Consider the following 23832-nt stretch of genomic DNA (forward strand, 5'->3'; position numbering starts at 1 on the left):
AGCTGTTCAAACCCATCAGCTGCTCCTCGGAAACCCTATATAGGGTTGCCATGAACCAAAACCCACTCGGTGGCACTTAACAACAACAACAATGAGTCCTGGTGTAACATCTTAGGAGAAGCCCTAGACCTCAAGGTTGGCTTGAACCTCGTGGTAGGGGTTTCAAACCCACAAGCTGTTCTTCAGAAACCCTATATAGGGTTGCTATTAGTTGGAACCTACTTGATGGCACTTAACAACATCAACAGCAAATAGCCAAAAGATTTGAGTGATCCTTACACGGGCTAGCTGTTTTACAACAACTGCCTCTCCTTTATTGATTATTCTTTCTTTTTTTTTATTATTGTGAATTGAGTGATAGTTTACATGGGAAAACACTGGTTTTCACACTCACCATTTCATTGCAATGATTACTGTCTACTCCGTGCATTCAAGAGTATTTGCTTCTATTCCCTCTGTTTTTGTTTTTTTTTTCTTCTTAGATGTAAACAAAAACACTGAGGAATATATAATCATTTAAAAAACCAAAGGGCACATTCTGCAAGCTTGCCTCCTGTTCTGAAGCATACAGACTTTCTCTTTCATGAGTCTAGAATCCTCAGGTGCTCTAGCTTTCCATATCTTCCTGCCTCCATCTCTTGTATTGATGCTTCTTTGGATAGGATCCCACATTCCACTCATGCTCTTCTCCTTTAATGATCCTAGGGTCCTCTGTTCCTGGACTGTAAAATTAACTACTCTCCCATTTTATTTAAAGTTTTTTTGTTTTTTTTTTTAATCGTGGATTGAGTGAAAACTTACAGGGCAGATCATCAGTTTTACATTCAACAAATCATACACCTTGTTTCATTACAATGATTATAATCCCTTCCAAGTACCACCAGTTAATAGTATTTGTCTCTATTCACTTTAGCTTTTTTTTTTTTTAGAAACACTCAGGCAGATATAATAATTTACATCACCAAAGAGCACATTCTGCAACTCTGACTCCTGGCCACCATCTCTTAGTTCCTCTCTTCCCATGAATCTAGTGTCTTCAGCTGCTCCCTCTCTCCATGCCCCCATCTCTGTCTCCATCTCTGGTTTTGCTGCTTCTCTGGATAAGGTCTAATATTGTCCCTTGTTGTGCTCTTCTCCCTTGATGGTCCTAGGGTCATTTGTTTCTGGACTGCAGGATTAACTACTCCCCTGTCTTTGTTACAGAACTTCTACCTTTACAGTTGTGATAGTTGCAATTAGTCATGATAACAATTACTCACTATTAAATCGTAAGAATCTTATCCCCATCTCCTTTCACCAGACCCATCTAGATAAGATGAAAAATCTTTAGTGGGGATTATAATCCCCCCCCACACACACACTCTGAAATTAAACTCTTTTGAAATCTTGTAAACGAGTCCCTTTGTGCCTTCATAGCCCTTCCCCCCACTACTCCCGCCCCATTTTAGGTAGCCAGTGTCTAAGTTGCCCATCTCTATCTACCCTGTACACAAAGGGGATAGGATTAGTCCTTGATGCGGCGATTCCTTCCCTCTCAGTTGGTATTTTGAGCTACTACACTCCCAACGAGATGGATTGGCCAAGTAGTAGCATCGATGGACTCAAGCGTGGCAACAATAGTGAGGTTGGCCCAGGATCGGGCGGTGTTTTGTTCTGCCGTGCATAAGGTTGCTATGGGTTGGTACCAACTCAATGGCACCTAAAACAACAACAACAACAAACATCCATAAGTATAGGTCAAGTTCATCAAATTGTAGCAATTTTTACTTGTTTCCTTTCTCGAAACTTTTTTTTTTTTACTCTAAAAGAGTTCTGATCATCAAGCCATCGAAGCTATGTCAACTGGGTATTAACTACAAGTTTGGGCAATCTTGTTCATCGACCCTCATTTCATATCAGCTGGACGCTTCGCTCTCAGCTCTAGCACTCTGTGGTTATGTCCTTGTCCATGGGTTCAAGAGTCCCCAGATCTCACCACACTTCTGACCAAATAGCCTTTCCTTTTCCCCCTCTTCCACACACCAGCAGACCAATGTGGTCACCAGTAAGCTTACATGCCTGCTCATGTGTTCTCTTTGAGTTTCAGTCTTGAAGGGAGGTTTGTCCTGAAGGGACTTGATTGCTTGCCTTTATGGATCTCCAGCGAACAACCTGTTTATTCCTGTAGTAGCTACTTAGACTGTCATTTTTGTTTTGGATTTTTCCTGCTGGTCTTTCTTTCAAAAAGTATCCTCTGTTCTTCTAGCTGTTCCAGGCTGGCCTGCTTGTTCTTTTAAGTGGGAATATCCCATCTCACAAGGTTCTGGATGGGGATCAGGGTTCCACCTAAAGTCCTATCAACTAAAAAGGCTCTGCAGTAAGCCTATTTTACTGGGAAAGTTCCAGAACCCCTTTTAGGTATTCCAATCAGTTTCAGGCTGAAGATGGGCTTACAAGCTTTTTGTAATCATGTTTCCTGATATTCTTTTCTGTCCCACTTAAATGTCTATTTTACAATAGTAGACAAAGGACACCAATATTCATAAGACAGTTAAGTATCTTAACATTATTTCCTCTTGTTTACCTATTCAGACTATGCCTCAATCCCTGTATCACAGATCCCTGTTGTTTCAAGGTTGAATATACATCACTATTTACTGCTGTCCCATTTGGCCCATGCAAACCTGCCTCTTCACTTACTCTAATGTCTAGTTTTATTTTTATTGTACTTGAAGGAATGTGTTATAGATCTAGCCTTCTATCCTGAGATTTTAGTTGAACTATATAATTTAGAGGCAATGAAAGTTTGTATTTCTAATTTGCTTGTGCATTAAGATTAACTTTTTGACCTCTAATATGCATGAAGGGATTAAGCTTCGTGATGAGAAATACATTCTTTGTCTAAATAGTTTAACCTCTATACTGAACTTATTTTTATTCAAGGCAACTAGGCAAAGTCTAAATGTTCTTTTCATTGATTGACCATCGTTTGCATTACATGAATAGTTAAATAAACATAAATCTGAAAGAATGTACAAAATCAATTAATCAAATCATGCATAGAACTAATAAAATATAAACGTAAAATGCTAAATATACATTAAATACAAAAAATCTAGCAGTTTGTTACCATAATAATACTTTTAAATTTAATATGATTTTATTTTTATTAGATAGTTCTGTACACAATCACCCTTGATTCAATGTGAATGCTAAGGAGGTAATTATGTGACATATATTTTTTCCTTATTCTTCAATTTATCAAAGTAGAAAGTATAAGAACTTCTCATATCTATGTTGACATTAAAGAATAGCTTACAGTTCTCAAATATTTAGGAATGACTCAAGAAATTAGTAAAATACAAATAGAATATTTTATGAATATTTCATGCTTGTGATTTTTTCACATTTTTTTTTAAGACAACATTATCAAATACCTTGCTTAACTGACATCTCCGGACCTTCCTGGCATGTACGAATCGGGAACTCAAGAGTAGACTGACTCACCAAATGTTGTCTAGCGGCCATATTCTTCAGCTTTATGCTCTGCTCCTATCCAGGCTAATGCATTAGGTGTCTCTGACCTTCCAGCACAACCGGTGCATTCATCCCCCAGACGTTTAAATTGTGTAGAAATATCTAGTATCAGCATCCATGTTACTGACCCAGCACCTTGTTCTACCTATGGAGTCACAGCTGGGTTAACCAAATTAAATACCAGAAAGGACAGCTACAATACAGAGAGGGAGGTTTTACAGGATGCCACTATAATAGAGGCTTGTGATGGCAGTGGTGACATATTTGGGTTGAATACTGATTGTTTGTCTTGTTTATGAAGCTCTCTGTTTTGGAAGTCAGAGAAAAGGGGTATGAAAGGTTAAAAAAAGACTCATAAAAGGTCTAAGGGAAGCCAATAAGATGGTGAGAGAAGCAAAGGTCAAGCAGGCAACAGCAGAAAAACAGCTAAAGGAAACACACGTTCAAAACTGATGTACTTCAGGCAGAAGTAGCTGCATTGAAGACACTTGTGTTGTCCAATTCTCCAACATTACCTACACAAGAGCTTCTGCCAGGTGGAAAGACACCTTTCACAAAGGGTCCTACAAGGAATAAAAATACAAGCAGTGCTCTGAGTGGTATGAATGGCAGTCCTCAGGACCTCAGTGTGGTGCAGCCAATTGTGAAGGACTGCAAAGAGCATGCAATCCATGTATAGTGAATTCAGATTTTGGAAGGATGAGCCCACAATGGACAAAACTTGTCCTTTCTTAGATAAAATCTATCAAGAAGATGTCTTTCCATGCTTAACATTCTCAAAAAGTGAGTTGGCTCCAGCTGTTCTAGAGACTGTGGAAAACAATACTCTAAGCATTGAGCCAGTGGGTTTACAACCTATTTGATTAGTGAAAGCTTCAGCAGTTGCATGTGGAGGACCAAGAAAAAGTGTTCTCAGTGCCCAGAGTAAGTCCTGTAAGCCCAGAATTAAGTTAGGAGACTCCAGCAATTATTGCTGCATTTCTCCTTTTTGCAGTTATACGATCACTTCTCTATGTAACTTTTTAAACTTACAGTTGATATATTCAGCAGGGATTTTTGAAACAGCAGGATGTTGACCAGATGTTTTAGGAAGTTATGCATTTGAGAAAAGAGTTGTCATTGGCAAAGCTGGGATATTTCAAAGAGGAACTCTGATGCTCTTTCTACCTGGGGATATTCATGAGCCTCCATAAATAACTGGAAAATGGCTGAATAGTTTTTATGGTTACTGGATATTTATTTCCAAGGAGTAGTGGGCCCAAGGCTTTTTCACTCTTTTGAAAATTACTTGAAGAAGTACTGTGATTTGTTCTAAACTGATCTATGGAGCTCGGGTAGCAGAGTGGTTACGAATTGGGCTGCTAACCTCAAGGTTGGAAGTCCAAAACTACCAGATGTTCTGTGGGAGAAAGATGATGCTTTCTGCTCCTATGAAGATTTGCAGCCTTGGAAACCCTGTGCAAGGTCACTATGAGTCAGAACTGACTCCACGGTACTTAACAACTATAACAACAACAACAACATACTGTGTTTGTTTATTCTGTAGGTTAACACATTATAAAGAAGAATTACAAGTGTACTAGTGATTGTAATTTATAGTTGCAAAATACAAAGAAGCTAAATAAAAACATGTTAGATGGAAAAAAATGAAGTAACATGCATAAATATCGATATTCTGAGGCGTCCTGGTATGGTGCTATAGGATAAGCACTGGAATTCTAACTACAAAGTTGACAGTTCAAACCCACAAGTTGCTTCTCAGAAACCTTATACAGAGCACTAGTATTTGGAATTCACACAGTGATACTTAACAACAATGAAGTGGACAATTTGTTCTTGGTGCAAAGGACAGGTAGTGCCCATTTTTAATTGGTTTACATATGGTTCATTATGCTGGAAAGGATACATTGAAGAGAAATTGTGTCACATTCAATAAGAGCATTTCAAGATCAATCTCACAGTACAATGCTGTGATAGAATAATATTCATACACCCACAAGGAAGACCAGTTAATGCCACCATTATTCAAATTTATACACTAGCCACTAAAGCTAATGATGAAGAAATTAAATAATTCTACTTACTTATTCAATCTGAAAGTCATAAAAAATGCAACCAAAGTGCATTACTGGTGATTGGAATGGGAAACTTGGAAGCAAAGATATAAAGAAAGCAAAAAGTCATTAAAAAGACAGGTAAGAAAGAAAAAACAAAATGGATGTCAGAGGAGACTTGAAATTTGTTCTTGAATATATGGATGCTAAAACAATTGCAAGAAATGATAAAGTAAAAGAGCTGCACAGAAGATTTCAAAGGCCATCTTAGGAAAACAAGTAAAATCTTATAATTAAGTGTTCAAAGATCTGGAGCTGGAAAACTAAAAGTGAAGAACATGGTTAGCATTTCTCAAGCTGAAAGAACTGAAGAAAAAATTTAAGACTGTTTGATATATTGAAGGATTCTATGGAGACTTGGTGTGGTGCTTTTGTATAAACACTGGAGTACTAACCCCAAGGTCGATGGTTCAAACCCACGTTGGAAACCTTATACAGGTTTGCTGAGTTGAAACTGACTTGACAACACTTTAAATATTGAATGTATGAATCAAACAACGATGGAATCGATACACAGTCATTATAAAAAACATACAAACAAAAAATTATCGATGTTCAGGTATTTCAAGAGGTAATATATAATCAAGAACCAATGATATTGAAGGAAGAAGTCTAAGCTTCACTGAAGGCATTGGTAAAAAAACAAGGCTCAGGAATTGATAAACTGAAATGTTTCAACAAACATATGCAGCACTCGAGATGAGCACTAGTCTGTGCCAAGAAATTTAGAGGGCTGCATAACCAACTAATTGGAAGAGATTCATATAATGCCCATTCCAAAGAAAGACAGCTCAACACAATGTGACTATCCTGTAACAATATCATTGATATCACACCCTAGCAAAATTTGGTTAAGAGCACTCAAAAGTAGGTGTAGAAGTACAATAATGAGCTGCTAGAAATCCAAGTCAAATTTAGGAGAGGACATAAAAGTAGGGATATCACTGCTAATATCAGATGGATCTTGGCTGAAAGCAGAGAATACTAGAAAGAAATTTACTTGTACCTTATTGACAATGCAAAGGCATTTAATTTTGTGGATCCTAGCAAACTATGGATAACACTGCAAATAATAAATATTCCAGAACAGTTAACTGTGCTCATGAGGAACCTGTAAATAGACCTAGAGATTTGAACAGAACAAAGGGATACTGAATGGATTAAAATAATCAAAGTGTATGCCAGGGTTGGATCATATGGCCATACTTATTCAATCTGTATGCTGAACAAGTAATCCAAGAAACTGGGTTATATGAAGATGAATGTGGCATCAGGATTGGAAGAAGACTCATTAATTACCTGTGATATGCAGATGATATATTCTTGCTTGCTGGAAGCAAACAAAACTTGAAATACTGATGAAGATCAATGACTACAGCCTTCAGTATGGATTGCACCTCAACATAAAGAAAACAGTATTTTCAGTGCCCTTATGTGTATGTAAAGTTGAACCAAAAATAAGGAAGGCCACAGAAAAATTGAGGCCTTTAAATAATGGTTTTGGGGAAGAATATTGAAAGTATCCTGGACTGACAGAAGAACAAATAAAGCTGTTTCACAAGAAGTACAACTAGAACGCTCCTTAAAATCAAGGATGGCGAGCCTTTGCCTCTCGTTCGTTGGACACACTGTCAGGAGGGGACCAGTCCCTGGAGAAGATCATCATGTTTGGTAAAGTGAAGGGTCAGCGAAAAAGAGAAAATCCTCCAATGAGATAAACTGACACAGTAGTAGCAACAATGGGCTCAAACAAAGCGATTGTGAGAATGGTACAGGATAGACAGTGTTTTTTTCTGTTGTGCATAGGGTCATTATCAGTAGGAACTGCTTTGACCACATCGCCATTTGAACTGCAAGGTCGGTGGTTCATGCTCACCAGCTGCTCCTCGGAATCCCTATTCATGGTCGCTATGGGTCTGAATCGACTCTACGGCACTTATCAACAACAACAACAATAGAAAACTCTATGGGGGCATTTCTACTCTGTGACATGGAGTTGCTGTGAATTGAAATTCACTTGATAGTACCTAAGAACCGATAAAAATTTGTTTACCTTTTATTTCCAAACTTAGTTTCTACTTATTTCCTGTTAATATAATAAGTAAATAAGTGCATCCAAATGGTTAGGAGTAACTTCTTCATTTTATTTTTCTCCTTATCATTCTCTTGGAGTTAACAGGTTTTATTTCAGTTTCCACTATGCATCATTCCTGCAATTACTTACATTCAGGTCCTACAATGGAAATCTATGAAACAGATACACTACTCCACTGTGAACTGTAGGCTGAATCCTCAAGTGCAGGCAAAACACAAGAGGCATAATAATAATAATAGTATTAGTGATATCTGAACTTCAGATCACATACTTCATTTGTTTCAATATTGTCAATTTTCTTGTTGCTTTTATACTGATATTAATTCCTATAGATTTATAACCATTTGTGAATAATTGCTTGGTCTCTATGATAAAGATTCTGTCATATACCTTTGTTTTCTTAATATGTCCCAAAAGTTCATGGAAAATGCTTATTATGAAAAAGCTATACATGGATTTAAAAACAATTTGCTCCAAAATAAAGTTGGACTAACTTGTTATAACTTGTCTGACAAAGATTTAGATAAAGTATCAGTTTGAAAAGAGCCCCTATCAAAGCAATATGATGTCTACTAAAATTGATGCAGAACAAACACCAAATTCATGGTATAATTTGAATGGAAGACTTACTGTGAAGCTTCTAGGAACAATGCCATCAAAGAAACCATCAGTTTACCAATGTATAAGCTATTTTAAGCAGGAAACAAATGAGTTTAAAAGTCTGCAGCTTCAGACTATCCACACCAATTTTTCAGAAACCAATCTCTTTCATTGCCTAATTGAAGAGGACTGAAGTTTAACAGTATCCAACGCCATAGACATCTCAATTGGTTCAACATACACAATTCTGATGAAAAAAAAAATTTTTAAATTAACTTAATTTAAAGTGAATTTATCTCTTGATGGTTGCCAAAACCATAGCACCAGAGCTCTCACTGAAAATTTTAAAAAAGCGAGATCAAGATTTTAAAGCATTTCTTGGATGAATTGTAACAGGAACTAAAATACGGCTTTGACAGACAAAACACAATCAAAGCAATGGCTACCAAGAGGTAGAAATGGTCCAATGAAAGCAAAAGTTTACCAGTCAAAAGCAAAGATATAGCAACTATTACTGAGGGGAATGCTCAAAGCATTTTGCATATTGACCTTTGGAAAAATCAAAGATCAATAACCTCTCTTTATTATGAGTGTTTTGAGAAATTTAGCCAAAACTTTGGTAAAAAAAAATGCCCAGGAAAACTACACTAGAGAGTCCTTTTCCATCATGATTACGCTCCTGCTCATTTCTGTCTTGAAACAAGGGCACATTTTTGTAGAGTATCAGTGGGAAATCATTAGGCATCCATCTTACAGTCCTGATGTGATAAGCACTGGACTCAGAAAAACAAGATCTCAGTTCGATGCTGCCAGATGCTCCATGGGAGAAAGATGAGTCTTTCTGCTCCTGAAAAGATTTACAAACCTTGGAAACCCTATACAGGGTCACTATGAGTTGGAACAGATTAAATGGTACTTAAAAACAATAATCTTAAGAAACATTTATAGAAAATCCATTTTTCTTCAGTTAAGAATATCAAAAAGACTGGATTGACATTGTTAAATTCCCAGGATCCTCAATTCTTTATGAATGGACTAAATGGCTGGTATCAGAGTTCACAAAAGTGTCTTGAATTTGATAAGCTTATGTGGCACTTAACAACAATGTTGAGAGAGAGTTTATATTCTTAATTTTTTTTTCTTTAATTCCATTTTTGTAAAGTTTTTGAAGTCCCTCGTGTTTGTATTTTATCTACCCTTGTTATTGTTGTCAAGTACCCTCTTACTATGAGCATTTTCTCCGGGTTTCCATCTCTTATAGCCTACATGTCTCTATTTGATATTAATTTTGAATATTTCAGTTGCCTACTTCAACACTGCCAGACTACATGATTCCAGATGACTTTGATGCTGTTTTTAACAATTTACTTAGGGAATCAATTAATGACAATGATCAGAAATAATTACTGTTCCAAACTTGACTTTAATACCAGATACCAAGTGACTGTAGGACTGTATTCCATTTAGTCTTGCATGTGTCTGGATAAATTTCTATTGTCTTTGAAATTTCTTTGATATTCTGCCAAGCTGCATGAATTTGTTTTGCTTTGTACAATTAGACACATAGCTAAAGGATAAGCACAGGACTGTAAACTAGAGTGTAGGCAGTTCAAACCCTCCAGTGGTTTTTTGAAAATCCTGTACAGGGTGTAACCTTTGTGAGTTGGAGCTGACAAGATGGCACTTAATGACAACAACACAATACTTATGAATGTGCATTGTCAAGGAAATAGGGAATTAAGGGCCACCTTATAGAGAGTATTCAAATGATCTGTAAACAGATTTAAAAACTGCCATAGTAATTCACATATCTTTTTTAGAGATACTTTGCAATTTTCCTTTAAATTTTTCCTATTTTTCCTTTAACTATTGTCCATTGACTTTAGGCTTTATTAATGGATCTTGTGTGCAGTAATAAATATTGTCTTATCCTAAGGGTGATTTTCTATTTCCAATATCCTTCTTAACCATGTTAAGAATTCTTTTATAAAGATTTGTCTCATGGTCATCTATTTATTTTTCAGTCATTTATTCATATCAGAATAAATTCACAGTTATTGTATCAGCTTTTACTTGATGTCATATAAAATTATCACAAATTTAGCAGCATGAAATAGCACCCATTTATTATTTCAGTTTCTGTGGGTTAAAATCTGGGTATAGTGTGGCTCAGGCGATTCTTCAATTCGAAGTCTCAAAGACAGGAAGCAAAGTGTAGAGAGGATATATTCCTTACAGAAATCTCTCAGCCATTAATATAGGGGCAATCTACTACTAATTTCATTCAAATTGTCATCCAGATTCAGTGCTCTGTCATTGTAGATTGAAGTTTTCTTCCTGGCTGTTGGAAAGGGTTATTCTCTGCCTTTAGAACAAAATTAACAAGAAAGAAAGAAAGAAAAGAAACCAGTTGCTGTCCAGTCATTGCTGTCAACTGCCATTGAGTCGGTTCCAACCCATAGCGACCCTGAAGAGGGTTTCCGAGGCTGTAAATCTTTACTGGAGCAGAAAGCCTCATCTCCCATGGAGCGGCTGGCAGTTTTGAACTGCTGACCCTGAAGTTCACAGTCCACTTTGTAACCACTAAGCTACCAGAGCTCCTTTGCTGTCTTACAGCAACCTTAAAGAACATGGTAGAGTTGTTATATATGGACTCAAGGCTGTAGCCTTTAGGAAAGCAGACAGCCATAATCTTTCTCCATGAACAGTTGGTAGGTTCAACCCACAAACTTTTTGGTTACCAGATGAGTGCATTATAGGCATTGTCCATGGATAAAGCCCAGATATATATTTATTTCTAAATCTTCTTATCTAAATGTGTGTTATAATAAAAATGAGTTTATACTGAAATCTTTTTCACTTATACCCCACTTTTTGAAAATTTGCTTTTTGCCACTTTGCTTTTATAAAAGATCTACAGTGGTACAAACAGTAAAATTACTTAATTGGTTATTCTAGATGTATTCTTTCTGTTGTTTGTTGTTGCTCAGTGTTGTCGAGTCAGTTCCCAGTCACAGTGACCCTTATAGGGTTTCCAGGGAGCAGTTCATGAGTTTAAACCACTGACCCTGTGATTCAAACTGACCTTGTGGCCCAGTGCTTTATCCCACAACACTATACTATGACTTTTTAGCTCCCACAAAATGATTGGGTGGTCTTTTTAGGTGCCATTGATTTGCCTAACAGAACAAACCACTGCTGAGTTCTGAGCCATCCTCACAATTGTTGTTAAATTTGAGCCAATTGCTGCTGCCACTGTGTCAAATCATATTGTTGGGGGTCTTCTTCTTTATTACTTTGCCTCTTTTACAAGCATGATGTCCTTCTCCAGGGATTGGTCCCTCCTGAGAACACATTCAAAGTGTAAGAGTTCAGTGAAGTCTAGTTATCCTGATTTCCAAGGAGTATCCTGGCTGCACTTCTCTTAAGACAGATTTGTTTGTTCTTCTGGAAGTCCCTGGTATTTTATTTGTCTCCATAATTCAAATATATTGATTTTTCTCCAGTGTTCCTTATTCATTGTCCAACTTTCACATGCATATGAGGCAATTCAAAATACCATGGCTTGGCTCAGGTGAACCTTAATCCTCAAACTGATATCTTAGCACTGTAATACTTGAAAGATGTATTTGAAGTTGATTTGTCTAATACAATATGCCATTTGGATTTCTTGACTACTGCTTCCATTAGTGTTGGTTGTGGATCCAAGCAAAATGTAGTCTTTGACTACTTCAATATTTTATCTGTTTGTCATGGTATTATTTATTGGCCCAGCTGTGAGAAGTTTAACTTCCTGTACAATGAAGTGCAGTCTATACTGAAGGCTGTATATTTGATCTTTATCAGCACGTTTTTAAGTCTTTACTTCCAACAAGCAGAGTTTTATCTTCTGCATAGTGCAAGTAGTCAATGAGTCATCCTCTAAACTTGATGCCACATTCTTCTTCATATAATCCAGTTTGGCAGAATATTTGCTCAGCATACCGACTGAGTCCTGGTGTGGCACTGTGAGCTAATGTGTCAAACTACAAAATCATTTGAACTGCAAAGTCAGTGGTTCAAGCTCACCAGCTGCTCCTTGGAAACCCTATAGAGGGTTGCTATGGGTCAGAATCGACTTGACGGCATGTAACAACAGCAGACCGACTGAGTAGGTGTAGTGAAAGGATATAAACCTGGCACACAAGTTTCCTTATTTGAAAGTATTTAGCATCAACTTGTTTTGTTCTCAAACAATTCTGTTCTCAAATTTATGCACCAACCACTAAAGCCAGTGATGATGAAATTGAAGAATTCCACCAATTTCTTCAGGCTGAAATTGATCGAACAAGCAATTAAGATGTATTGATAATTACTGGTGATTGGAATGCAAAGGTTGGAAACAAAGAGAAAGGATCAGTAGATGGAAAATGTGGCCTTGGTGACAGAAGCAATGCTGGAAAGTACATGGTAGGATTTTACAAGACCAATGACTTCTTCATTGCAAATACCTTGTTTCAACAACATAAAAGACAACTATACACATTGATGTCATCAGGTGGAATACATAGAAATCAAATTGACTACATCTGTGGAAAGACACATTGGAAAATCTCCTTATCATTAGCCAAAACAAGGGCAGGGGCAGGCAGTGGAACAGGCTATAATTACTTATATGCAAATTCAAGCTGAAGCCGAAGAAAATTAAAAACACGTTCATGAGAGTCAAAATATGACCCTAAACAAATTCCATCTGAATTCAGAGACCATCTGAAGAACAGATTTGATGCATTAAATACTAAAGACTGAAGACTAAAAGAGTTGTGGGATGACATCAGTAATATCATACATGACGAAAACAGTTTCATTAAAGACAAAGAATTTTTTAAATGACCAAAATGGATGTCAGAAGGATTCTGAAACTTGCTCTCCAGGGTAGATGATAAGCAAATGGGAGAAAGGAGAAAGTATATGAGCTGAAGAGAAAATTTTGAAGGGTAGCTAGAGAAGGCAAAATCAAATATAATGAAATGTGTAAAGACCTGGAATTAGAAAACCAAAAGGGAAATCAAACTCAGCATTTCTCAAGCTGAAAGAACTGAAGAAAAAATTCAAACCCTGTATTGCACTCTTGAAGGATTGTGTGGGCAAAATATGGACGTCTAGTGAGGCACTGTAGGATCAGCACTGGATGGGTTGGCAGTTTAAGTCCACCAGCTGAGTGGGTACTGATTGAATAGCATTTCACAACTACAAAAACGTGGGTAAAATATTGAACAATACAGAAAGCATCAAAAGAGGATGGAAGGGATAGGCTTTCCATAAAGCTGCTGGTGACTATGATGGCCAGGACTAAAGTGCATTTACCTTCAGGAAAGTGCCTTCAGTCAGCCCACAGCACCCGCTTCCCCTCCCTGCTCCTCCCTTCCTCTCCAGGCTCCTCCTCCTTGCCCCCGCCCCCCTTCAGCCCATGCCTGCCCTCTTCTGACCACCCCAGCCCTCCCACTGCACGCCCCTCCCACCCTACCCTGCACTAGGGCTATGTTCTCCCAAAGTGGTGCCACCAGGGCACAAAGGTGAGCCTGTATAGGGAAAGTTTCCTGGAATTGATAAAGTCAGGGATTCTCCAGAGGCCAGTGCGCTGCTGCTGAGCAGGCAGCTGAGGAATAACACCCGCCCATTGCTCGGCCTCAGGGGAAATTCTGCACCATCATGGAGGAGTATCATCATCACTGCGGAAGAGGTTGGTTTTAATGCTGTTGAAGTCCATAATATAGTTAAGCAGTATATAGAGGGGGTCTTGCGTGGTGACGATTATAATCAAAACTGTATCAACCAATGGACTGCAAGCATAGTGAAGCAGTCCTTAGCACATTTGATGAAGTTGGGAAAAGCTTATAAATATATCGTGACCTTTGTAGTGAAGCAGAAGAGTGCATATGGCTTACACACAGCCAGCTCATGCTCTTGGGATACCACATCCCATGGAACCTGTACTGTACGGTGGGAGGACGGAACTATAAATTCTATCACCAATGTTTCCGCTATTGCTATTGTCCTGCAACTGACTAAAAAAATTAGGCCAAAGCCATTAATTTAATAATTTCCTAGTGTATCCTGTCTAAAAAGAGTGTTATTGTTGTTAAGTGCCGTGGAGTCGGTTCCGACCCATAGCGACCCTGTATAGGATTTCCGAGAAGTGACTGGTGAACTTGAACGGCCAACCTTGCGGTTCAAACCGACTTTGCAGTCCAGCGCATTAAGCCATAGCACCACACCAGGACTCCAGAAACAGTAGTAGTTACTTATTGATGTTGTTGTTGTTAAGGGTTTCCAAGGAGCAGCTGGTGAGCTTGAACCACCGAACTTTCAGTTCAAACGACATTGCAGTCTGACGCATTAGTCCACAGAGCCACACCAGGACTCTCTAAATAACTAAAAAGCGTGGTAGTTACTTATTAATGTACTACATGAAAAGTGTACAATATGCTTCAAAGCTAGCAACAAACTGAATATTCTAAGAAAGCAATTTCATAGTATGTTGGCAGAGTTTTTCATACTGTATGTGGTGGTGGTAGTGGTTATGTGCCATGAAGTCTGTTCCGACTCCTAGTGACCCTGCATAGGGTTCCGGAGGCTGTAAATCTTTACGGGAACAGAAAGCCTCATCTTTCTCCAGCGGAACCCCTGGTAGTTTCAAACTGCTGATTGTGAGGTTAGCAGCCAGACTAGAATCATAAAATAGGAAAAAAATGAGTAATTAGCCAAAATAAATGCGGAAATATGGCATGATATAAAAATATAATCTTATATTCACACCAGCTTTTCACTAGCTGTACAGCTGTTCCTCGGAAACCCTGTGTAGGGTCGCTATGAGTCGGAACCTACTTCACGTCACTTCACAACGACAACAGTGTACCTAAGGAAATGGGTGAATCCATTTAGATAGTAAAATTCCTCTATCTAGAGAAGCTAACAGGAAGAAATAGATGATGAAAAAGCTTCGAGGATAAATATGGAGACAATAAGATTAGTTAACTCTGAAGTTTATTTTTTCTTCTGTTAACTTTGTTGTTGTTATTAAATGTTGTCGAGTCTGTTTGGACTCTTAGCGACCATGTATAGATTCCAAGGAGCAGTAGGTGGGTTTAAACCGCTGACCTTGCAGTTAGCAATCCAGCGCTTATCCTACACCACAATTTAGTGAGAAGCAATTGCCCTTTTTTGTTTTTCTTTTCTCCTCCCTTGCAGATTTATAACCTCAGAAACCCTACACAGGGTTGCTGTGAATCCACCACCACCAGTATTATAGTTGTTGTTATGTGCCGTGGAGTCGGTTAGGACTCTAACGACCCTGTACAGGGTTTCCGAGGCTGTAAATATTTACGCGAGCAGAAAGCCTCATCTTGCTCCTGCGGAACAGCTGATAGTTTCGAACTGCTAACCCTGAGGTTAGCAGCCCGATTCGTAACCACTACACTACCAGAGCTCCTTAATATTATAGTAGAAACTACAATTAAGTTAAGCAGCTCTAGTAGCTTATTGGTTTTAAGTTGTGCTGATAGCCTTCAGATCAGCAGTTCAAAGCTACCAGCCATTCCGCAGGATAAAGATGAGGCTTTCTGCTCCTGTAAAGCCTCGGAAACCCTATGCAGATCGCTATGAGTCAGAATCGATTTCTTCCGCACAGGATCACCGCGATTAACTTGTTCACTTTCTCTGAAAATTATGAGAAAAATTATTAGTTTTAAAATTTCAAATGATTGGATTTACATTTGAATGTGAATATAATCTGGTGACCACAATTCCCTAGCTAAACAAAATAAGTTACAGTGTGTGCTGAATACCAAATCACTTAAACAACTGCTTTAAAGTTCTGTTCACTCATTTCATGTGGAAGAAACATATGTTGAATGTCTGGTATGGCATATTTCTTTGCTAGGCATTGCAGTTATTAATATGCTGCTCAGATTCTCAGTTTAGCTTGGCACCTATTTAGCTGGAAAACTGTAGGACTTATGTTTGCGAAAGAAAAAGAAAAAAAGAGAGGAGAGTTGTGAATCTGATTTTCTATGTAGTATTTAGTGAAATGAAAAGCGCTTATTGCCAAAGAGTTATAGATGTAATTTTAAGGAGTTAAAAATAAACAAAATATGCAACTCTTGGTTGCAGGCCTTATTTGAAATCAAACCATCCTAGCAGTGAATTACATCATTGCTTTAGTTACAACCATCTGTAAATAATTTTAAATACTTACTGCGTGGGGTTCAAATTAAATGCAGTAAACTATAAATGAAAAGCGTGCACACACTAGCAGATTATCTAATAACTCCGGGTTTACCAAATGTCAACTTTATTAAGAAAATAAGAGGTGAAAAATTATGGTACCCACAACTGTCCACCAAATGCGAAGTCAGTCTGCTCTTTGACTTTGAAATAGCACAATCAGTGTTGCATACCACTAACATTAATACACAGGAGTATAGTGAAATCATGAATCATTGGAAGTTTTTGAGGAAAAAAGCAAAGCTTAGTTTTAGTATTGGCAATATTAAGGGAATATTCTCATTGTTTAAGAACAATGAGAAAATACATGAATTAGATTTAATACAGTGATTTACATTTTTGAAGTGTCAAAATTTTCATTGCCCGTTACCTGTAAGTCACTTTGTGCTGCTGACTTTTGTGCCCTTGAAGATTTCACTAATGACTAAAGGATCACTGTATTTAAGGCTCACTTTTGATTATTATGGCATAACTTTTTTAACACATCATTTTTGATTATTGCTATTGATGCCTGATTTGAAAAAAATCATTAAGAATATATCTAGTGAGCCTGCTATGTGCTGTGTTTCTAGTGAAAATGAAGATTATCTGCTTGTGCTGTAAGGAAAAAAAAAAAAAAAAGAAGGAAGGAGAAGGTTCATATGGATTTGTTTTGAATTCCCATTGTAATTTAAGGGGAAAGTTTAACTATGTGCAGTCTTTATGTGCTGCAGATAAAGGAGGGGAAAGTCTTCAAATTCTTTGCAGCAGGACCCCACTTAGGTGGAACCAACCTTGAATTCCAAATGCAACAGTGCATCTACAAAAGGAAAAATGATAGTATCTATATCATAAACTTGAAAAGGACCTGAGAGAAGCTTCTGTTGGCAGCTCTGGCCATTGTTGCCATTGAAAACCAGGCTAATGTAAGTGCCATATCCACCAGGAATACTGGCCACAAACTGAAGTTTGCTGCTGCCACTGGAGCCACTCCTGTTGCTGGTGCTTCACTCCAAGAATCTTCATTAATCAGATTCAAGCAGCCTTCTGGCAGTCTCAGCTTTTGATAGTTACTGACACCAGTACTGACCACCAGCCCCTCACAGAAGCATCTTATGCTAACTTGCCCACCATTGTTTTTTGTAATACAGGTTTTCCTCTGTGTTGTGTGGACATAGCCATCCTATGTAATGAGGGAGCTTACTCGGTGGGTCTGATGTGGTGGATGCTGGCCGGGGAAGCTCTGTGTATCCATGGCACCATCTCCTGGGAGCATCCTTCAGAGGTCAGTACCTCTGACATATATTTCTATAGAAGTCCAGAAGAAGCTAAAATGGAAGATCAGGTTGCTGCTGAAAAGACTATGGCCAAAGAAGAATTTCAGGGTGAATGAACTGTGTCCACTCCTGAATTTACTGCTGCTCAACCCGAGGTTGCACATTGGTCTGAAAGCATACAGTTGCCCTCTGTGTCTACTCAGCAGCTTTTCCCTGACTGGAGCACTCAGCCTGCAACTGATGACTGGGCCACAGGTCCCATGGCTCAGGAAACTGAGTGGGGTAGTAACAACCACTGACTGGTCTTAAGTTGTTCTTTCACAGTCTCTTAGAAAACGTTAATAAGAGTGATGAGAAATAAAAATCAATGCCTTAAAACAACAACAACAAAAAAACAGAAGTAGGTGGATGGAAGGTATACACAGTCACTGTACCAAAAAGAATTAGTCGATGTTTAACCATTTCAAGAGGTAGCATATTTATGGTCAAGAGCCAATGCTACTGAAGGAAGAAGTCCAGGGTGCACAGAAGGCATTGGCAAAAAAAAAAAAAAACAAGGTTCTGGAAACTGATGAAATAAAAATTGAAATCTTCCAACAAACTAATGCAGAGTCCTGGTGTGGTGTTGCAGGATAATGTGCTTGACTGCAAGGTCAATTTAAACCACAAGGTTGGCAGTTCAAACCTACCATCTGATCCTTGGAAACACTACAGAGGGTGGCTATGGATTAGAACTTACTCAATGACACTTAACAACAACAACAACAAACTGATGCAGCACAGGAGGTACTCACTCATTTATATCCAGAAATTTGGAAGAAAGATAACTGATTGGAAGAGATCCATGTTAGTGCTCATGTCAAAGAAAGGTGACCCAAAGGAATGTAGAAATCATCAGGCAATTTCATTAATATTGCATGCAAGTAAAATTTTGCTAAAGATAATTTAAAACAGCTGCAACCATATATTGACAGAGAATTGTCAGACATTCAAGAAGGATTCAGACAAGGTCATGGAACTAAGGACATCGTTGCTGATGTCAGATACATCTTGGCTGAAAGTAGAGAATACCAGAAAAATGTGTACTGTGCTTTATTGAGCACACAAAGGCTTTCAATAGTGTGGATCATGACAAGATGTGGAGGATAACTATTCTGGAACACTTAATTGTGTTCATGAGGAACCTGTACATAGACCAAGAGGCATTCATTCAAAAGGAACAAGGGGCCACTGAATGGTTTTAAATCAGGAAAGGTGTGCAACAGAGTATTATTCTTTCATCATGCTTTTAAAATCTGTATGCTAAGAAAATAATTCAAGAAATTGTAGTACATTAAGAAGATCATGTAGTACATTAAGAAGAACATATCTCACATCGCTAACAATGTGAGATACAGAGATGATGAAACTGTGCTCGCTGAAAGCAAAGAGGATTTAAAATACTTACTGATGAAGATTAAAATCCACAGCTTTCAGTATGAGGTGCACCACAATGTATAGAAAACAAAAATCCTCACTACTGGACCAATAAATGACATCAAGATAAATAAAGAAAAGATTGAGGTTGGCAAAGACTTCATCTTACTTGGATCAGCCATCAATACTCATGGCAATAGCAGTAAAGAAATTAAAAGACATATTTCATTGGGCAAATTGAATCACAAATTGAATAAAGACCTCTTTAAAGTGTTGAAGAGCAAATATATCAATTGGAGAACTGAAGTTGCCATGACCCAAGCCATTTCAGTAATCTCATATGCTTATGAACCAACAAAAACATAATCAGCAGGAAAGAATTACACCCTTTCTTAATTTTTTTCTTTAATAGCACAACTAATGCCAACTAAATCAAAAGCTTCATGAATTCAGAAAGCACATTTGTTGTATTATTTACTTCTTGGATATTGTTTCATTACATTTACATGTCAATAAAACAATAATTCAAACAAACCAACACACCACTTTAAAGCACAAAATCAGGGAATCCCACCTGAAAAAAATACTAAAAATATGACAATTTTAAAATTATGGTTTCTCTTTGAGGTATTATGTGTTCACTTTGTACAATTTGGCATACTCTTTATGTTTATTCAAAATATAACAAAAACCTCTTATTAACAAATAGCTTTAATGCAAACATAATGATTCCATAATACAGGGTGTTCGTTCTATAGCTTCCTTAATAAATGATGGTTTAGTATTTAAGGTCATCTTCAACTTTTAGTTGAATAAATAAGAAAAAATAGGGAAGAATATTTGACTGCATGAAGTTGGTCTCATATTTAAGATTATTTTCTTTGGTTTTTCTCTTAATTATCAAATGCTGCTGTAACAGAAATACCAGTAGTGAATGAATTCAGAACCAGAAATTTATTGTTTCACAGTTTAGAAGGTTAAAAGTCCAAATTCAGATATTGCTGGCTCTTGAGGATTTTTTTTTTTTTTTTTTTTTGCTAGCTCTGGGTATAGGGACTAGTCTCTTTATAGCATTTATAGGCCCAGTATACCTTGGAGAGCTCCATGTATCTTGGCATCAATCATCCACTGGATCTAGGAGCTTCATGGTACAAGGACTCCAGGTCTAAAGGAGGCACTCCACTCATGACTCTTCTATCTTTGTGATAGTAGTTTTTTCTGAGCTCAGTTCACTTCTATCTCCTTTTTTATCTCAAAAGATATTGACTCAAGATACAGCTTAATCCTACAGATTATCTGACCTCATTAACATCATATAAATGAGGATTTATGACATAGGATAATCACATCAAATCAGAGCTCCTCACACCAAATCATGGGGTTGATTGTGTTATATTAGATCTCATCATGGAGTTAATAACTACATCTTAACTGCTAAACCATGGAGAATCCTAGCCCAACCAAATGAACAAAAACCTTAACTATTACAATTATATTTTCAGTATTGGATTTACAAGAGTTGAGAGGAACTTTTGGCATATTTAACTGGGATGATTTACAGATTATATAAAATGTTTCCTGGAGACAACTCACAAATATTGGGAAAAATTTAAATTATATAATTTATCACTGGAAGCTGAAATGTTTCACAAAAGAAATTACATTTAAAATATTTTTTCTATACTTTCTTGTATCCAATTTTAAGCTACACTTAGAATTTTTATTGATTATAATATTTGCCAAAGCAGTTAATTCAAGGAAAAAACATCCATGCTTATTTTAGCATGTAGCAGTAAAATGAATGCCCAGTTTCCTGTCATTGGCCCTCTTAGATTGTTTATTTTCATAGCATATTAATATTTATGTTTGAAAGGGATTTTTAAGATCCAATTATTGTGTACAGCATTTTCTGTAAATATTTCTCATCTGACTGCTTCTATTTTTATAGGCAGAGATGAGTGACAGGAATTAGAAAGCAGCCTAGGAAATCTTAAAAGCAGAAATGGAATTAATTTAGGGAAGTATAGGTTTTATAAAATCAATTGAAGGCCTCTAGGAATGATAATTAAGATATACCACTGGAATTATTGATCTCAAGGACACATGGTCATTGGCATGATCCTGAGATCACAGTTTCAACTCCCACTTGTAATTGAATTCCAACTGGACATGAGATGCTAACTGACTTGTTGGGAAAAACAGCAAAAACAAAATCAGCAGGTGAGAATTACACCCTTTCTCTACTTTTTTCTTCAACATCAAAGAAATGCTTCTTACCATTAAATGGTAACTTTCATCCTAACGCAAGTGCAAGAAAGTAGGAAAGGCAATTCTAAGCTTTCCAGTCACTACAGTTAAGGAAGGCATAGTAGGAGGAGATAAGAAAGAATATTGAAGACCACTAATCCATAACCTATCCGTATTATCTACTAACTGTCTATCCACTATACCACATAAATGTTAAAGTCCCAATAAAACAAGTTACAACAAATGCTCCCACCTAATGAACTTATCTGTAACATGCAAAGACATACACATACACAGATGCATTATACATTCTCCAAAGTGATACACTAATGTCTTTTCACTCATTTTATTCATCTGTGTGTGATTGCAGTATCAACTTAATATCTTATAAGAAAAACAACATAACTGCCTTGAAGTTAATTCCAATTCATGAAGACCCCTCCCGTGTCTGAGTAGAACTGTGCTAGACAGAGTTGTCAATGGCTGATTTTGTGAAGAAGATCCCCAGGCCTCATTACCCACCTTTCAGTGGACTCTACCCTCCAACATTTTGGTTAGTTTCCAGGCCTGTTAATCATCTGCACCATCCAGAGACACCTCTGTTTGTTTTTTTGATGTAAGTGTGGTATCTTACAGCATTGTTGTTGTTGTTACGTGCCATCAAGTATGTTTCAACTCATCGTGACCCTTTGTAGGATTTCTGAGGAGTAGCTGGTGGGTTTGAAATGCCAATTATGGTTTGCAGTCCAGTGCTAATCCTACAGCACAAACACTAGGAGTCCACTCAACTTGTGTATAGTCCGGACACTGTCTATTCTGGTAAAAAACCTCCTGTTGCTGTTAAGTGCCATGAGTTGGTTCCAACTCATAGCAACCCTGTATAGGGTTTCTAAGGAGAAGCTGGTGGGTTTGAACTACCTACCTTGAAGTTTAAACCGACTTTTCAGTACAGAGTTTATCCTACCATGCCACCCCAGAACTCTTAGGACTGAATGACTGAGATAACCGCATACTTCAATAAGTGAGGTAGCAATAGTGGCAGAAAACTACCATCATAGTCCTCTTTAATGCAGCTGGTGTCATGTGATACTTCTTTCTTATACCATACTTAGTATGTTCCATTATTTTACAAACTAGCCATAGTCCTTTATTATGAGGGAATGAGAGGCAGAAACTTTATTCCTGAGGGGTCAGAAAACTCTTAACGATAAGACCAGGATTCTGGAATCAGTCATTTCTTCAGATCTGAGGTTTGCAAATACTGTAGTCCTGGTACACTTTAGAGTGTTGACTTTTGTACCTAGTTTTTTTGTTTTGTTTTGTTTTTCCACTTAGCATAGTGGTCACAAGGTACATCCATGTTGCAGCATGTATCATTCTTTTCTATATACCATACAATATTTAATTGTCAGCTCATATCATTTATTAATCAGTTGATGAATATTTGAGTTATTTCCACTATTTGGCTATATAATACTGCTATGGAAATTCTTGGAAAATTGTATATGTGGACATAGATGTTCATTTCTCATAATCAAGAAATAGAATTGTCCTCAAATGATAATTTTCTGTTTATTATTTTGAGGAACTCACAGACTTTTAAAAAGTAGCCTTATCGTATTGTATTTCTGTCCATAATGAAAGTATTCTCATTTGCCCACAATATGGTCAACACCCATTATTGCCTTGTTGTTGTTAGGCATCTTAGAGTCATTTTATACTCAAAGCAACTCAATGTACAACACAAAACAGTGCCTAGTTATATCCCACGCTCACAGTTGTTTCTATGTTTGAGCCCATATTACAGCCACTGTATAAGTCTATTTCACTGAAGATCATCCTCTTTTTGCTTACCATCTGCTTTACCAAGAATGATGGACTGCTCTAGGGAATGGGTCCTCTTAGTACAGATTCAGACTATATGATGCAAAGTCTTACCAGCCTCACTTCTAAGGAGCATTTTGATGTGTTTCTTCCAAGAAAGACTTGTTTGGATTTTTTTTTTTTTTTTTTAATTTTAGATGTTGTATTTTCACATTGGGATCCAGTGTTTCTAAGGAAGAGTTAAAGTGATTGGCAAAGCCAATTGATTCTAAGTGTTTCCTTATTTCCATAATTGTAGCTGGTCCAGACCATGGTGAACTCATGGGGACTTACAGTCATATGGTTTGAACAGTCACAAGTATCTTTGCCTAGAAACAGAGCACCCAAGGCTACAGGCTATTAAGAATGCCCAGGAGGTCGCCTTATAAATTTTTTTTTGTTGGTTTGTTTCTTTTGGTGAAAACATACTCCTACTTAACAATTTTTACATGCAAAGTTC

General features: G+C 37.3%; 3 pseudogenes; all 3 read left to right on the top strand.

The window, feature by feature from the left end:
• Positions 1-3891: 3891 nt before the first annotated feature.
• On the top strand, positions 3892-4671 carry LOC102816162 (annotated as a pseudogene).
• A 9345-nt stretch (positions 4672-14016) lies between these two features.
• LOC102826293 lies at positions 14017-14404 on the top strand (annotated as a pseudogene).
• Positions 14405-17279: 2875 nt separating this feature from the next.
• Positions 17280-18155, top strand: LOC102826673 (annotated as a pseudogene).
• Positions 18156-23832: the final 5677 nt, after the last annotated feature.

Source organism: Chrysochloris asiatica, unplaced genomic scaffold (genome assembly GCF_000296735.1).
Source record: "Chrysochloris asiatica unplaced genomic scaffold, ChrAsi1.0 scaffold00009, whole genome shotgun sequence".
NCBI classification, from domain to species: Eukaryota; Metazoa; Chordata; class Mammalia; order Afrosoricida; family Chrysochloridae; genus Chrysochloris; species Chrysochloris asiatica.